Source organism: Agelaius tricolor, unplaced genomic scaffold (assembly GCF_023055355.1).
Source record: "Agelaius tricolor isolate 1412-34295 unplaced genomic scaffold, bAgeTri1.0.p SCAF_39, whole genome shotgun sequence".
In the NCBI taxonomy this organism is placed as follows: Eukaryota; Metazoa; Chordata; class Aves; order Passeriformes; family Icteridae; genus Agelaius; species Agelaius tricolor.
Genome location: NW_027269299.1, coordinates 1,025,965 through 1,044,075, shown reverse-complemented (window position 1 = coordinate 1,044,075; position 18,111 = coordinate 1,025,965). Strand labels below are relative to the sequence as shown.

Here is an 18,111-nt window from a genome sequence, read left to right as displayed (position 1 = left end):
AGAGTCCCTGCCCCAGCACAGCGCCCTGGGCTGCAGGACCCTGCTCTGCAGGACCCTGCTCTGCAGGACCCTGCTCTGCAGGACAGCCCTGGGCACCCCTGGCTGCTCTGCACAAGAGACAAGCAGAGAATGTACTCACAGGCTCTGCAGGCATTGGCATGTTCCAGCTTGAGGAGATGGCTCCAGGAGCTGCAGCTGCACTGTCCTGCAGCCAGAGGCTCCTGTGCCAAGGGCTGGCAGTGATTGTGCCCCAGGCACTTCTCAGCCCCTTTCCAGCCCTGACTGATTGAAGCTCTCTGTGCCTCTGTGCTGTGCCCAGGCTGGCTGCAGGCAGTGCCCCAGCCCTGCTGGGCTGGCAGAAGAGCTGCTCATCAAGAGAAATGTGCTTTTGAAGCTCTTCTTGGTGAGCAGGAGCTGCCACTGTGCCAGGAGCCCAGCCCAGCTCAGCAGCACAGACACAGCTCAAGGACTTTAATCAGCCTCTGGGGCTTTGTGCTCAGGCCCTGAACATCAGTCCCTGAGAGGGAGCTGAAGAAACCTCTGCAGAACTCCAAGGCAGAATCCAACTCCAAACTTTCTTGGACTTTTAATGGGTCCCAGAGAGGGACACGACTGAGCAAGTGTCCCCAGGCCCCAGGCAGAGCAGAGAACTGCAGGCAGTGATGACAGGTGGGGACAAAGAGAAGCCAAGTCTTGGTGCCCTGGGGCACAGCAGGGTCTGTGCCAGCAAGGGCTGGGAGGAGACACCTTGTCCTGAGGCCCTGGGGCCTCCTGGCACAGCCCCAGACAGGCTGGGCACTGTCAGCCCCTTGTCCTGCCCTCAGCATCCCCCCCTAGCCCACATCCCAGTGGCCTCAAGGATCTGCTGGAAGGAGTCCCTGGGGAGCCTTGCTCAGCAATGGCCCTGGGGGCTCCTTCATGCTCCCTGCAGGGACTGCAGGTTTTTCAAAGGACTTTGGGTTTGGCTTTTGCCTTGCAGTCTCTGAGAGGTTTGTGCAATCATGGCCTCCAATTATCTGCTGTAATTAGTCCCTGGAGAGGCTTTGTCAGTAACAACACTCAGTGGGGCTCATTAATGCTTCAGGGTACTTCAGTTATTTTAAGGTACTTGGTGTTTGCCTTTTGATACAGACTCTGTGAGAGGTTTGTGCAATCATGGCCCCAATTATCTGCTTTAACGAGTCCCTGGAGAGCTTTGTACTGACACTCAGTGAGGCTCATTAATGCCTTGAGATTCTCAAGGTTTTTAAGGTACTTTATGGATTTAAGAATATTTTTAGGTACTTTAAAGGATTTTCCTTCCCACACTGAGTCTCTGAGAGGTTTTTGTGCCATCCTGGCCTCCAGTTCTCTCCTCCAAGGAGTCCATGAGGCGCCTCTATTGGGTATCTTCTCCCTTCCTGTTTTACAACAAAGATGGAACTGAAAGAATTTTGTAAGACTTTCTAAAAGCATCCAAACAAACATGGGACAATTAACAATACAACAACAACAACCACTAAGTGAATGAATAGTCCTGTTTTAGCTAGACCTCATCAAACCCTTTTGTCCTCAGGATTGGAAGAGTTTATTGAACCAGTCTTTGTTTCCCACTTGAAGCTTCTTGAACCCTTCCTTCAATACCTGAATGCTCTTGTGATTGACTCGCTGTGGCTGGAGAGGTTCATGCAGCACATGCCCTCAGAGTTTACACAGCCATGCCCATGTGCCCAGAGTAAAAACTCTATCGCTGTTCTGCAAGGTGGCATGTCTGATGGTCTCTGTGTCTGAGAGCAGCCACTCAATGTGAGGGAGGCAACATTGGTTTGCTTACTTAACAGGCACCCAGGATGGTCTGATTGTCCTAAAGCTTTAGCTGCAGCCACCCAAGGTAGTCCAAACTGGGTGTGCTAGCATCTGATACCTGGATTAAAGCTTTCAAAACCATCTCTTTGATATCATCCAATACTTCTCTGGGGATACCTGCTGCTTGATCATCTGGTAGGCTGTGTTGTCCTTCTCCAGCTAGATGGTTGATTGTCAATTCTGCCCTTGCCTCATTATTAGCATAGTCTGCTATTAATTGATTTAGTAAACACTTCCATCCCCCTTTTCACAAGGTGTATTCTATAGGTGACAACAACATGGACATAATATATTTTAAATCATACGGGGGTTAAGACATGAGCTGTAAACATGGCCCTCATTAGGCCATTAAAACAAGGTAAGTCCTTCCTATGGTCTTTAGCTGCCCTACACAGATCCTTGATTTCCCCGTAAACCAATGGCTGATCCCTGGGATTCTGCCCCCTTCTTTCATAACATACGGGGGCAACGAGGAATTTGGAGACTATTTGCCAGTCTCCTTCCTTAACTGCTTCTTTCCAGATCCTTTCCTAGGGATCTTCTGGGGTTGAGGGGCGAGGTGGCTCTGGGGAATCCAAAGTGTCTTCTGGGGAGGAAGAATAACTTGGGGCAGAAACATTTGGATTAGAAATAGTGTGACAGTTGAGCTTAGTATCTTTGATCATGGGGTTATATTGTTGCAGGAGGGTGAGGCAAAGGGCACTGCCATTTTGTCAGGTGTTCCAGGCCTTGATTTAGGATGGCAGACTCCTGGGGTGGAGTTCTGGAGGCATGGCCCAGGGTGAAGGTGGAATCATTGACAGTGGGGCGTGCCCACAGTTGTGGGGGTGGAGTCTGGAGGTTCATTCAGAGTGGAAGAGAAGGCTGTGGTAGCAGGAAGTGGAGGAGCCAAGATGGAGGGAGGATGGTCAGTCTTCCGAGCAACATTCAGGCTCCTTCCATCCTGAGTCTCCAGGCCATGATGCTCCAAGACAGCGTGGCCATTGCCATCTTGGACCATCGTGGAAGGTGTGAGAAAGGCAGGTTTGAGGGGAGGTCCTGAGTTAGGAGTGACCAACGGATCGAGTTTTCAACAAACTGCTTGCTGGTGAAGACTGGTGTGGAAGATGGGGAGCATGCGGGGTGCAATGGGGTCCTTTTTGATTGAAACGTTGTACAGTTTAACTCCCGCTGAGTCCCAAAATTCAATGGCATGGATTTCATCAGCAGAGGCGTCTGGATAATTTTTAATGATCCACCTCATGATTGATTTTAACATGTTCTTTGAAAATATTTTGTCATGATCAGTGAGAATTACTGAAAGCATCCATATATGCTGCTTTCTACTTTGGAGATATGGCTGCCCATTTTTCTCTTTCTCTACCTTACGGGGAAGAGCCACCAGAACACACCAAATCAATTATGGAACATGGGTGCATATTGTAAAAACACAGTGGCAAAATGGGCAATAAATGTCTTGCATTTCCCCAAACCCACCTGCAATCCTATGCAGGTGAAACCATCATTGTCCCTGCTGATCCTGGACAAGGTCCCTCAAAGCAACGATGAATCCGCCGGGCCCGGCACAATCCAAAATCCCAGGGAGCCCTGGCCTATCCATCAGCTAACCCCAGCTGACGTGACTGACACAGGGAGCCCTGAGTGTCATGATCCCTCTTCGGGCGCCAAAGGTCACAATGAGGGTGGCTGTGACAAACCTCTCTGGTTCCCTGACTTCAGGGCGAGGGGTGGCAAAAATGAAAAGTAGCAGGATCAATGGAGTTGCCCAAAAAGAATTTTGAAATCAGGGTGAAAAACAATAAACATGGAGAAGTTGAGCACAGTACAAGGGGCAGGATCTTAAGACCTGAGGCAAAAGGGTAGCAACAACATAGACACTCTGGACTAGAAAACTAGAACAATTACCATATAGAAGAAATAAACAACCTAAACCAATAGGGGGGTAGAACGTGGACAAGTCAGCATAACAACACTAAAGGCTTATGGGAGACCTCTCAACCTTACCCTTAGTTAAACAAATGATTCCTAGGACTTGAAACTCACGACCAGTTCTTCTGGGGTTAAATCTGTCTGACTCTGAGTTACAGCTGGGCTAACTCCCACATTGCTGATTTGCTCTGGCCCCTTGGGACCATGTGGCCCAACAGAGCCACAGGGATGTCCTTGGTTCCACGGGGCCCCACAGTGTCACAATGGTGCCTTGGATCCATGGTGCTCTGCAGTGCTACAATGGCCCCTTCATTTCACAAGGCTTCCAAGTGTCACATTGGTCTCCATAGGAAGGAAACCACAGAGCCCCCATGTTTCAGGAGCTGATGAACGGCAACCACCAGAGGCCAAGGCAAGCCTGACCTGTCTGTCCTGGCAGGTTTGCTTGGAGCAACCCTTGGATATTTGAAATTATGAATGTGGAGTTCTAATTTCAGGCATTTGTGCCTGGAGAAGAGGGATGTTTTTCTGCCATACAAAGAAAATCGCAGAGGCCTTTCCAATGTTTGGAAAACAGGTGAGTGCCGGCACTCAGGAATCAAAGACCAGCCAGACTTGTCTGTCCTGGCAGGTTTTGTCTGGCACTAACCCTTGGATACACAGAAATTTGGAGGTGGAATCCTAATTTTGGCTATGGATGCCTGGTAAAAATGTGTCATGAACGGCGGAAGAAATGCCTCACACAATATGCGTGAATGGCAAATCCCAAAGTTTATTGAAAGCTCACACACATTTATATTGGTGTTAATGAAGCTTATACATATTGCAAAAGCTGAGTTCATTATTGGTTAAAGCACACTTAGATCAACCACACCTACTTCTATGCTCTAATTATTATTTTGTTTCTATGTTTGCATTCTTCTAGCTTCTCTACCTAGGCTATCTTCATTTTCTGGCAAGCGATTTTCTCCCCCATCTTCCCGTTTCAGCGAAGGTCACCGTGACCTCTGTCAGTGATTGGACACTGGTTGCATAATCCCCAGCTTGTTTCCCCTATCCTTATCCAACGGAATCACATCGAAGTGGCCTTTCTCAGCTAACCAATTATCCAAAAAGCTCTCTACATTTCCCCCGTTTTACTGTTGAACAAGCATGGTTTGGTTAAATGAGGTAGTTATCATCTTTCGCACCATATTCTGTAAGCATATACAAACACATGGCAAAATTAATACTAACAACAAAGCTACAATAGCCACTACAATGCTAACCTTAACAATAGAGCGTAACCATGATCCTAAGCTTAAAGATTTGAGCCATCCATCAATACCAAGGCCTGATTCCACCTGTAAGTTCCCAGTTAACCTCCGTAACTCAGAGAGCTGTGAGTGAACAGACTGTGCATGATCAGAAAGATTCATGCAACACATGCCCTCAAATTCATCACAGCCATGGCCTTGTGCAAGTAAAAGAAAATCAATTGCAGCCCTATTTTGAAGTGTCGCATGGTGAATAGAATCTACATCAAGCAAAAGACTGGAAATCGCTAAAGAAGTTGCATTTGTTTGTTTAGCAAGCCAACACCCTAACCTATTTAAAATAGCATGAGCACGTGCTGCCGATACCCCTGGAGCTAAGAAAGATGCTGCAACTATGGCCGCTGGGGACTAAAACTTTACATCATCCCGGCAGTCGGCTGCAAATGCATGAGCCATTTGTCTGCCTCTACGATGACGGCGGCTCATGTTCAGTATCATGGACATGTTGGGTGTAAGTAGAGACAGCCGTCCAAGTGTACATGGTCCCCCATGCAGCATTGATGGGATACCGGCCCAAGCACGGTCTCCACATATCAGGAAATATCCTGCTGGCAATTGAATAGGGTCATTTGATGAGACTGACACTCTCTTTGTTGTATAACTGCACCAGGCCGATGCATTTCGGTAGACAGTCATGCTGGAAGTTACAAAGTTAGAATGGTTCTTGACTGACAGCAGGCTTCTATGGTTAAAATGAATACATGCATCTGCCATCACTGACCCTAACAACTCCAACTCTTGGGGTTCCTGTGGTGCTATAGGAAAGTGGGAAATCCACTGATCCCAATTATCCACACTCGTCCTAGCGTTGCTGACCTTACAAGTTGGTACATGTGAAGGGCACGGCCAGGGATCTGCTGGTAATCCAACCAAACAAGTTGTGAATGGATTGCCAGGAGAAGATAATGACAGGCAAATAGTCTCCTGTTTAGTCAAGTTTGCCAGGGTGACCCATATGTTAGTCTTGGGCTGAGGTGGGGCCCATGCCTGATGGTCTACACTGTCCACAAAAGAAGCAAAAACTAATAAAGCGATAACACAAAGATATCCGCGGCTCCAATATAACACCTTAGCAGGACCTTGCCATTGTCCTGTTTTAGGATCTCTGTATTTCACCCATACATCTTTCTTTTCACCATCTATTTCTTGTACGTAGTGCTGAATCACAGCAGGAACCTTATTTTCCCCAAAAACACACAAGTGGTTCAAAACAAACAAACACTTTAACAATCTCTCTTGTGGCTCTCTGGTATCCATATATTTACTCAAATATCTTTTCAAGGTACCATTTGCTCTCTGCAGCTGCATAAACAGTTCATGTAACCTCCGGTTTTGAACCTTTTTTATAGAGGCATCCTCTATTCGCTCACACACTCCTGCAACATACAAAGAATCTGTTACAATGTTAAGAGGTCCAGAGAAATGCATCATGGCCCATACAACAGCCAATAGCTCCATCGTTTGCAAAGTGTCCAACTCAGTAGCTCGGAGTATATGATGATGCCATTGTCCCTTTTCTCTCCAGGTCACTGCAGCAGTTTTGGATTTTCTTCCTGCGTCTGTGTAGACAGTTATAGCATCCGACAAGGGCTTTAGTGATCTTTTTGGGCACTGAATCCAACCCCACTGTCCTATCCAATTCAATGGTACATTGGGAATATCATCAGTGGCAGTCACACTACCGGCTCCCAATAGGGCCTCTTGTAACTCCGTACTGTTTGTCAGGTACCAGGTCAATGTATCTTTCTTCATTGGAATCTGTATCTGATCAGGTTCCTTTCCCGTAATCTGTAACGCCCGTTCACGACCCTTTTTGAGCAAATCAGCTAAAATTTCAATTTTTTGAAGAAGGGTTTTATGTTGTTGAAGTGGAGGAGATATCCATTCCAAGGCCCATATCTCCCCCATTTTTCTGTTATGCTGAGTAAGTGCACCCAGTAAAAATTCTGGTCCACACTAAACTGTCAGCTGTATAGGAAGATCAAGATCACATCTCCGAACACTGCCTTGTGTGACACAGTCCAATATCTGCTGCAGTGTCTTAACCTGTTCAGGGGTTATACGAACAGACTGTGCCGGATCAGTTCCCTTTAGCAAAGGTCGAAGTTCATCTAACAGTTCATTAGGGATACCGACAATGGGGCGCAGCCACTGTAGGTCACCCAGCAATTTCTGATCATGCAATGTATGTAATTTAATGTTTATTTGCAATTTCTGAGGGGTAACAATTCGATCAGTAAGTGTCCACCCCAGATATTTCCAAGGTGCAGATAATTGAATTTTCTCAGAAGCTACAGTCAGTCCATAAAGCTTCAAAGCATCATATATTGCCTGAATTTGTTGACCTGTAAAAGGTTCTGGCTGCGCAAATAAAATATCATCCATATAATAGATGATTGTTTCAGGCCAGGCATGCCGTAAGGGTTGTAAAGCATTGTCAACATACAGTTGACACAAGGTGGGGCTGTTGTGCATGCCCTGGGGAAGAGAAACCCATTCAAATCTCTTGTCCGGCTCTCCGTTTAGAGCTGGCAGAGTAAAGGCAAATCTCCGAGTGTCTCGAGGGTGTAAAGCAATAGTAAAAAAGCAGTCCTTCAGATCAATAATCAAAAGTGGCCAGTCCCTTGGCAACATAGCCGGATTAGGTAATCCTGGTTGTAAGGCTCCCATAGGCTCCATTTGTTCGTTTACAGCCCGCAGATCATGTATTAAGCGATACTTTCCCGACTTCTTTTTAATAACAAAGATGGGGGTATTCCATGGGCTTGTTGACAACTGTAAATCTCCTTGTTTATATTGTTCATGTACCAGTATGTGAACTTGTTTCAGACTCTCCTTTTTAATGGCCACTGCTTAACCCATACTGGAACATCCGTGGTCCAGGTTAATGGGATTGGGAAAGTCCATGCAATGGCCTTTAGCCCAAAGAGTGTTCATTTGTCAGTACTACTCCCATCTGAGCCAAAATGTCCCAACCAATAAGGCACTGCACAGTAGGAGGCAAAGGTACAACTGATAAAACACTCCACACAGTTTTGCCATCAATAGTCACAGATAGCATGGGTGTGTTTCTTGCAAGTGTCAGGCCTCCAACTCTGGTTACTGGCATTGTGGATGACTGCAATGGCCAGTTGTGGGGCCAAAAATCCGGACTCACAATGCTGGAGTCTGTGCCAGTATCTAATAATCCTACCAAAGTTTGCTTTTCACCCCGATAATAGAATATTACAGTGCGCTTTGGTCGTTCATTCAGGTTCATTGTTAAAAGAGTAAGGCCCCCAGTGGATCCAAATCCATGCTCTCCTCTCGACTGTGCTTGACGAGGGGGTATAGTTTTAGCCAACTGTTGCAAAGGAATCAATTGAGCTATTCTTTGTCCTTTTTCGATTTGCATAGGTGGAAAAAGAGTATGCACCATAATAGAAATCTCCCCTGTATAGTCAGCGTCTATTATTCCAGATAAAACAAATAATCTCATCATGGTAGCTGAGGAACGACCTAAAAGCAAAGCTCCCATAGGTAATCCATCAATAATGACTGGTCCTTTTATTCCAGGGGAACCTTTTCTGGGTGGATGGTTATCAAAGTTATTGTTGCTGCAGCTGCCAGGTCCAATCCAAGGCTCCCGGTGGTGGCTGGCTGGAGGGAGGTTGAGCTGAAGTGGTGACAGCTGCTACTTGTGTCTGGGCGCGGCGGCTGGTGGGCGTGCTGGCTTTCCCATTTCCCGAGCGGCGTCTGCAGGCTCCGGTGTTGTGGGTATCCAGGCGGCAATTGTCACACCAAACACTGATTGTGGGACAAGCCCATCGCGTGTGCCCTATACCTCCACACCGGTAGCATTTGAATCAGCCAGTAGATGGAGCTCGTGGAGTATTTATTGCTGCTGCCTGGAGCGGGGCGAGGGCGGCTAGCATTTGGTTCTGTGATGATTCTGCCTGTTTCTGTAACCTGACTCCTATCTCTTTAATAGCATTTACTAACATTGCTTGTGATCCAACGGGAACATTTGCTAATCGTTCTAAAGCTTCCTCTATAGACCAATTAGCTCCCAGGGTATTTAACACATTCTTGGTAGGCTGATTGCTGTTTTGGAGGGCGCATTGCTTTAGCAAGGTCCCTTTCATGAACTCAGGGACTCCTGCCCGTTCAATAGTGTTGGCTACCTTATCTATAAAAGCTCCAAATGACTCATCTCTATCTTGCTTTATTCCCATGTAAGAAGGAATTCCCCCCGTCTCTTTTATTCTATCTATAGCCAAATGTACCAACCGCATAGCCTCCCTACATTTTTCAGGACCAATTAATGCTTGTGCTTCCGTTCGAAGAAAAGGCCCGAGCCCCATTAATTCCTCCAGGGTTACCCCATATAACGGGTCGCCTGGTTGCCGTATTATTGCCACGCATTGCTGACAGATCGTTTGCCAATGGGTGTTGAACAGAAGCTGCTGATGCTGAGTGAAAATAAGCTTTACTAATGCTCTGCAATCTGCCGGCGGCAAAACCTGAGTGCCCCAGATGGAATCCAGCATTTGTTTTGTGGGCTCACTGGTTACTCCAAATTGACTAACCGTGGATCGTAACTGTGATAACAATTTCTAATCTAAAGCAGTTATTGTTGCTTGAAACCCTCCCCCTGCCACAGGAGAATAAATCACCGGACAGGCAACATCCATAGCAGCTTTTATAGCCTCCTCATCTCCCGTGTCCATGATTTCTTTTGCTACCGCTGCCCATGCCTCCCTTCGCCCCCGTGCAATGGCCCCCGCTAGGTCATTTTCTGACCCAGGGATCGGCTCATTACTAGGAGGAGGAAATGGAGGGTTTGACACAGGCGGTGCGGATGGTGCTGTTACAGCACACACGGGGGGGAAGCTGCTGCCTGAAGCAGGAGCCGATGCTGGCGGGGAGCTGCTGCTTAAAGCAGAAGCCGATGCTGGTGGCAGATTGACTGTGGACGTGGCAGGGGGTAATGGACAGTTATACCAGTCCCCATAACTTTTATTCTTTTTGTGTGCCACAGTAGCTTGTTTAGCAGCCTTTTCTTCTGCCTGATATTGTAATAACTCATTATGCACAACTCGCCACAACTTTCCCATCTTTTTTGCAGTTTTATCATCATCTATGACTGCCTGCCACAATTTATCGCCACAATTTATCGCCACAATTTATCGCCACAATTTACGCCACTCTGTTAACTCATGTACTGTGTGAGGATTTTGAAAAAGTCCCTGTTCATACCCATAAGCTAACAACCCAGGAAGCTCTTTCTGCAAATCTATGCCCTTAACCTGACACTTTTGTAAAAAGCTAGTAAATAAATCTTATGCTGCTTGCCTTTCTCTATCCATTTTAAAAACATCAGCACGCTGTTGCAGCCCCACAAGGGTTAGTTGATACTGCAGTAGGTCTTAGAGCTGCCACAAGTGGTTCATTTTTAAGCAGTGATTTGAGCTTCATCATCTGCAAATCTGTCACCTGCTTCCAGGAGGGTGTTACCTTTAGAGTGCCCTCAGCAATGTACAGTTGCCACTTGCAATGGGAGCTCCACCACCTCAGGGAGCCTGAGGATTTCAGCTGCATATTTCACCATCTTCTTTTGTGCAGTCAGGAGTCCTCTTTCCCTCCATATGGCTCTGTGGGCATGAACAATTCCATAGGCATGTTTGGAATCCATCCAAACACTAACTTCCCTTCCTTTTGCCACTTCTAATGCTAGAGGGAGGGCTATCAGCTCAGCCTCTTGTGCTGAGGTTCCTGCTGGAAATGGCTTTGACTCGATTACCTCTGAGACTGTGCTCACGGCGTAGCCCGCCATTCGCACTCCCTGTCTCCCAAAACTGCTGCCATCACAGCAGCAGTTCATGGCTGAACCAGTTCATGGCATCTGGGAGCGGCTGTTCCTTTGGATCTGGGCGGCTGGAGCACACAGCTTCCATGGGCTGTAGGCAGTCGTGTACTACAGGTTCAGCTTTGGACTTTCCTTGCAGAAGGGAGGCAGGGTTAACAACATTGGTCACGTGAATTCCAGTATCATCAGATTCAGCCAGGACTGCTTGGTAGTTTAGGAACCTCGAGGAAGACAGCCAATGGTTCCCTTTCTGATCTAAAACAGCTGACACCGTGTGTGACACTGAGACAGTCATCTTTTGTTCTAGTGTAAACTTCCTTGCGTCTTCAATGTTCATGATCACTGCTGCTACTGCCCTGAGGCAGGTGGGCCAGCCCTTTCTCACAGTATCCAGTTGCTTAGAAAAAAATGCCACTGCCCTTTTGCAAGGACCCAGGTGTTGTGCCAGAACCCCTAAAGCTATTCCGTCCTTCATGTGGGAAAAACCAAAAGGGCTTGCTCACGTCAGGCAGCCCCACAGCAGGGGCCCTCATGAGTTCACCCTTCAGATCTTCAAAGGCCCTGTTCAATTCGGGGATCCATATCACGGTATTTTTAGAGATTTTCACCAATTTGTATAAAGGTTTCATGATCAATCTGCAGCTGTATATGCACAGTTGGCACCAAGCTGTCATTCCAAGGAAAGCATGGAGTTATTTTATGGTTGGTGGTCGAGTGTCTGGCAAATTGCTTCCTTCCAGGCAGTTCCCAAAGATCGTTGTCCTCTGGAGACCCCATATCCAAGCTAGGTCACTTGTTGCTTGTTGTATTGTGTTCTTATATGTTTGAGTTGCATTAAGCTGTACTTTGGTTTTATGCAGTTCCTCCCTGTTACAGTGGTTCTGCCCCCGTTGCCTCCTCCCTCCTTTTTAATGTCAATCTCGCTGCCTCCTTCCCTGGTTCCCTGAAAACTGCCTTGTCATCCCCTCAACCCCTCCCCTGTGTCCTGCCTGTCACTCCACAGCCCATCCCTTCCCTCCAGAAACTTCTTCCAAGGGTGTCGAGTGATAGGCTCAGGCACCGGGGCCCCTCCCCCAGTTTACCCCCATTGGTTCCCCTACATGTCTGTTTCCCTGCTCCCCACACCCTCCTGGAATTCCATTGGCAGATGGGCCATCCCCTCCCCTGTTCACCTCCCCTATATAACACCTTGCACAGCCCAGTTCTCTGTCTCCAGTTCTCTGGATGCCCTGTGTTGCGGATCTCCTTGGAGCTGTCTAATAAAGCTGGACATTGCCCCCAGCTGTAGTCCCCTCTCCTTCTCCTGCCAGCATGGCTTCGGTGTCTCGTCCGCAGCAGGCGAAAGCCTCAGCCGCTCTCGCGGCCTCCCGAGGAGCGGGAGAGTGTCCCCGCCGCTCGCTGTGCCAGGGCAAGCCGGGGACTGCGAGCGCCCCCTCGGAGGGGCACAGCCACAGCTGCTGCTCCAGCCGGGCTTTCTGGACAGATACTCGTTAACCACTCAGTCCAGGAACATTCAAAAGGTTCACTGCCCGCTCAAAACATTCTTTAGTAGTGTCAGTAGCAATTAACAAACCATCTGCATGCTGTAGGAATGTTCCTTCCCCAGGCAGTGATTGCCATAGCTCTAATTCTTCAGCCAACTGATTCCCAAAAACTGGGAATGTTTGTGAACCCTTGAGGTAGTCCTGCCCAGCTAAGTTGGTTTTTCCTGCTTGTGCTACGGTTCTCCCATTCAAAAGCAAATATATTTTGATGTTCTTCTGCAAGTGGCAGGCAGAAGAAAACATCTTTCACATCTATCACTGGAAACCAAATTAAATCATCTCAAAGCTTAGCTAGTAAGGTAGTCAGGCAGAAATCATTAATTGCCTGTAAATCTGGCACTAGTTTCTAAGTTCCATTAGGTTTCTTTATTGCCAATCTAGGAGTATTAAATTTGGACTCCCATTCTTCCAATAATCCTAATGTCAGGAATTTAATGATTGTTGCCTGTATTCCTTTCCTATCTTCTCATCTTAAAGGCTATTGCTTTCTGACTGCTGGCCTAACTCTTGTCTGTAGCTCGATTTTTACAGGGTCTGCTCGTTTTGATTTTCCTGGCCTATCGGTATCCCCTACTCTTGGGTACACCTGATTCAACACTTGCTCTAAAGAGTTCTTATTGTTTGTTGGTCTTGTGTCAATTGTCAGTCCTAATGCTAAAACCAATTTGTCTTCAGGTACCTTAAATTTCATTTTTGTTTTTTTACGCTGAACTGTCGCTTCTAAATTTTGCAGCAAATCCCTGCCTAGGACAGATTTGGGTGAGTTTGGTAAATCAAGAAACTGATGTATTCCCATTTTCTTCTTGATTTTACATTTAAGCAGTTTCAGGAAGAATGCATTGTTCTGGCTGGCCAGTGGCTCCTCTTGCTTGAAGACAGTTTTCACTTTTGGGTATCAATGCTTGATTCAAGAGTGAAAATGTGTCTCCACTATTTACTAAAAATTCAACTTCTTTCTCATTCTTCAGCTGTATTTTAACCAGTGGGCCTGCTAGGGTAAGATCTGCCAGTCTTGGTCATTTCTTACCATCTAGAGTGGCTACAAGAGTTTTGTGCACTGTGTCTGCTAACTCTGAGCACTGGCATTTCCAGTGTCCTTTCTTACAATATGCACATTGATTTGGCCCCAGCTTGGCCTGTGGCTGGTTTGAACCTCCTCTGCCTCTGGAATTTTGGCCCCTGCCTCTGCTTCATCCACGCCCACGTCCTCTCCCTGGAGCTGATCCAGAGCTGTCACCGTGGCTGCAGGGAGTTCTTTTTCTTTTTCTCTGTCTCTATTATCATACACCTTCTATGCTTTTTCATTAATGCCTTTAAGTCTCTCTTTACAGGCTCTTTCAGCTTCTGAAGTTTCTGCCTGGTATCTGGGCTAGATTGCCCAAACATCAGGGAAAGGAACTGCTGCTTTCCCATATCCGACCAGGGATCCAGGGCTGTGTGTTTCCGTGCAGCTGCTCAGAGCCTGTTCACAAAGTCAGTGGGTGACTCGTGCTGTCCCAGCGTAACATTATATATTACTGACCAATTTATTGCTTCTGGAATGGCATTTTTAATTCAAATTTGACTAGTTCCTGGTATCTGGCTACCATTGCACAGCTGCCTGCATCATTTGGGTCCCACAAAGGGTTTACAGTAGGAAACAGCTGGTCCACTGTACCTTGTCAGGCTCCACTAGCAATTTGTCCCTGCACATGGGCTCTGGCTACCTTTATCACCAACTCTTTTGCTGGTTTTCTTAGCTCTGTCAGCATGAAATCGGTATCACCTCAGTCTGGGTCTCGACTCTTGACTATGAACTCAAATAGTTTTGCTACTTTGCTGGGGTTTTCTCTAGAAATTTTAACTTTTTCCTGCCAACTCTTCAGATCACTAGTAGAAAAGCAGAAATTCACCCACATGGCTTCTCCTTGGGGACCTACTGCTTGCCTTAAGGGGTGACTAAAGGCAGAGTTTCCTTGGTTTTATTCCTTGTGTTGGTTGTCACTGGGGTCTCTGAAATTGTCCCCTCCCCAGGATTATTCATCTCATCCTCACTGCCATTTGGGTTTCATTCAGGGTGCGGAGTGGTTGGGTGAGGGGGAGTGTACCCAAGCTGGCCTGGGGTAACTCGGCTGTAACTCTTGGACACCTAGAACACAATCTTCCTCATGCTTTTTAGCCAATTTCAAACATCTCTGCCCTATGCTACATGCTGAACAGCATCTCTTTATTTTCTGCCTGTTATTTCTTTCCAAAGTTAGGACTAAAGGGTTCTGTGGGGCCAAATCAAAGCCACATTCTTTCTGACACTCAGGTTTATTCTCCAGGGCAAAAAACACGTCTGCATATATCACATGATCTCATTTTTCTTCTTTTCATAAAAATAACATCAACTGTCACAATGTATGATAATTTAAAGTTCCATTAGGGGGTCACTTTTCACCACTTTCTAACTGATACCAAGGCTACTACCATGGGGTAGAGTATTTAATCAGATTACCTTTCTTTAAAAAATTACTCTCCAGGATTCCTCCCAAATCTTTCTCATGTGCTAAAATACATTCTAGTGGACTCTTTTTAATAACATTTTTACTTCTTGTGTTATTCATTCTTAATGCTATCTTAATTTCGAAACATATCAGTATGTGTAATTACTTCTTCTCTTTTCCTTCTCTTTATCCCCTGTATCACTGCACTTAACACACACTGGGTGTCTCTGAGTCACCCAGCACCAATATTCTTTTTTATAGTCCTAACAAGCAATGAAAACAAAAGGATTACACATTCTACACAATCTACAAGGAACTGGGCTATGATCGGACATAAAACAAGTTTCTTAAAACACCGCCTAAAGTAAAACTCAGGAGTATATACTCATGTAAACCTAGAGTTCACAACCCTTCACTTTTGATGTAGTGTCTAAAAGCTTGAGTGACTTCTCGATGTTGTTCAAAGACTTCTCAACCTCAGACGGGCTTGGTGCTGTGCCCATTTCCCTGGGGTGTTGCAGTTTGTGTTTATTTATCAGTTATCTTATATTAGTTTGTTTTCATGTACCCCATGTTTTTCCCAAGTTGGTTTACCCCTAGGTTTTGCCCTCCCTCAAAGCTGTCCCTCATGCCATTCCCCACTCTTTGTTCCAGCTCCTTCCCTGCCTGTCAAGGTAACCCAGCTCTTTATTCCTGAACCTTCAGTGTCAGTTTTGTCTTGGACCAATCCCTGACTGCACCACCCCTTTGGAATTCCCCTATTGCAGGAAACCCCACTGGCCCATGGCACCTACCCTCTCCTCCCATCTGTCCTAATTAGTCCCAAGCAACTGATGTAATCCCCTCGCTCCTGCCTTGCAGATTCCTTCTTGGTCAATGGTTTGTATCCACCCCCTGAGTTGTACCCCTATAAAATCCCATGCACAGAAGTGCTGGTGGCTCTTTGCTTCTGAATCCTTCCCTTGGGATAAACCTTTGCCTGTGGACCTTCACAACGGAGGAGCCTCCTCCTTCTCTTTTGCCTGCTCCGTGCTGCAGTTATCAGATCCTGAGCCACTGAGCAGTGGCTCATCAGGTTCAGCCGCAGGCAGAGCCCACGCCTTGGCCGTTCCCCACTCCTGGCACAGCTCCGGAGTTTTCCCCAGAGCCGGCCCGGGCTCCGCTGGGCTGCGTCAATGGGGAACCTGTGCCAGTGCCTGACCGTGCTCTGGGTGAAAAACCTTTTCCTGATATGGAAATGAAACTTGCCCTGTCCCAGCTCCCTGCCCTTTTGTCGAGTGCTGTCACTGCTCCCAACAGTGACGAGAGCTGCAGCAGCCCCTCTGATTCCCCTCAGGAGGATGTTGGAGACCACAATGACGCCCTTTACTCTCCTCCAGGCTGAACAGACTAGAGTGGCCTCAGCTGCACCTAGGGCTTCCCCTCCAGACCACACTCCATCCTTGCAGTCCTCCTTTGCATTCTGGCTAATAGCTTACTATCTTCTTATATTGTGGTGCCCAAAACTGCCCCTGTCTGCTTACAGCACTTCTCCTGGCTGCTGCTTCAGGGTGCAGGCACCGTAATCAAAGACACTGAACAGCTTCTCCTCCCAGAGTTATCCTTATCCCCTGTACTTCCACGTGTCTGCCTTCCTGTTCACTGGGGAACCTCCCCATTTGTGGCCACCCATTGCTGTGCTCAGCAGGGACACAGTTTTGTTTGGACATGAGCTGCCACAGCCAGACAGGCAGCAACTGAAGCTGAGAATATCAGAGCCTGGGCAGATTCTATTTTTCCCAGAATGGAGGAAAGAGAGTGAGAAAAGCACAAGGAAACATCACAGTGTTACTTTGCAATCTAATTGCCCTGGGAAACTCAGAAAGGGATGGTGTTGTGGTGCTACTGCGAATGCCTTCCATGAAAAAAATACATTTCAGGAAGGAGCAACATCATCTGGCAGAGACCAAGTGTTGCCAGCAGTTTCTCCAGGTGCTCTGGCCATCATACCCTGCAGGAAGGAGCACAGCCCCCAATGCAGGTGGGCTTTGACTCCCTGTGGCACAGAAGCCCCCCGGGGGCACAGGTCTCTGGGGCAGGAGACGGGCACCAGCGCTGCCAGGGCTCGGGGGGTGGCAGCTCTGCTTGGGTGGGGACTCTGCCACAGCTGCTGCTGTCAGCGCTGCCCGGGCCCCAGGGCTCAGAGCAGCATTCGTGCCCGGGCCCACACGTTCCTTGCGTGTGTCACACCCGCGGGGTTAGGATGGCCACGGGCCAGGACGTGTCCCAATGAGGCCGTGCCAGCTTCCCTGGAAGGCCCCGGGCCCTTCCCAGCGCGGCTGCGTCGGCAGCCCTGGGGGCTCCTTCTGCTGCCCTGAGCCCACAGAGCAGGGCAGCATTTGCTGATGCTCTGAGCCCTTCCTAAAGATCCTGTGGGGCTGCCTTAGACACCTGGGGCCAGGCATTCCTTCCAGCCTGGGCCACTTTGGCTGGGCTGGGGGCGGCCCCAGGGCAGGCGGCAGTGTGTGCAAGGGCCCTGGCTGGCACGCTGCAGCACGGTCACCGTGCCATGGAACGGAACCTGGTGTCCAAGGCCCCTTTGTGACACGTGGGAAATAGAAGCTTGCCCGGGAGCTGGGAGCCCGCAACGGGGCACAACGGGACAGAGCAGTGCCGTGAGGAGCCCCCGCACAGCACGCTCGTTCCCGTCTGAGCCCGAGCTTTTCCGCAGCCTTGTTCCTGCAGCTGAGCTCGAGGCCAGAGCACAGGACTCGGTGACCCGTGGCCTTGCAAGGCTTCTATTCTGCAGCTGCCCTCAAGGGCAGAGTGTGGGACTTGGTGCCCCAGAGCTTTCCCAGGGCACCTCTCCCGCAAGTAGCTCCAGTCAGAGACATGGAGCAGAGACCCCCGAGAGTACCCAAGATGGCCTGGCTGGAGGAGGAAGAGGAGGAAGAAGGCCCTGGAGCTGCCCCAGCACAGGAGACTGAGGAGGTGGTGCCATTCCAGCCACCACAGGAGGGTGAGTGGCAGAGCTGGGCTGCAGGGCTGGAGGCTGCAGCCAACTTGGCCCCATCCCATTCCATCCTATCCCATCCCATCTCATCCCGTCCCATGCCATGCCATGCCATGCCATGCCATGCCATGCCATGCCATGCCATGCCATGCCATCCCATCCCATCCCC

The 18,111-nt window shown here is 48.2% G+C and overlaps 1 pseudogene; it reads right to left on the bottom strand.

Annotated features, from left to right (window-relative positions):
* LOC139603508 (zinc finger protein 271-like) overlaps nt 1-18,111 on the bottom strand; it is a 233,306-nt pseudogene that overhangs the window by 26,213 nt on the left and 188,982 nt on the right.